This window comes from Cupressus sempervirens, chromosome 2, assembly GCF_028749045.1.
Source record: "Cupressus sempervirens isolate cs-2001-9-10 chromosome 2, ASM2874904v1, whole genome shotgun sequence".
Lineage (NCBI taxonomy): Eukaryota > Viridiplantae > Streptophyta > Pinopsida > Cupressales > Cupressaceae > Cupressus > Cupressus sempervirens.
In genome coordinates this window covers 555,629,912-555,630,133 of record NC_143119.1, presented here as the reverse complement: position 1 = coordinate 555,630,133, position 222 = coordinate 555,629,912, and positions in this window count along the sequence as shown.

Sequence of the window (222 nt, the reverse complement as noted above, 5' to 3'; positions counted from 1 at the left end):
AATATGTTTGTTGCGATCAAGAAGGATTTTGTTTGTGCGGGTGCACCTCAACAGGCATGTAGGAGGCATATGCCTGGGAAATGGATGTCTCTGAGTGGCCTTACAATTGAGGTGGCTACGTGTGCAGCGCATCTCGTACAGACTCGAGGCTTCTTTTCGAGTAGTGGCGACAGCGAGTTTGAGGGTAAAGGGTTCTGTATGGGATGTTCTTCCTAGGTGCTT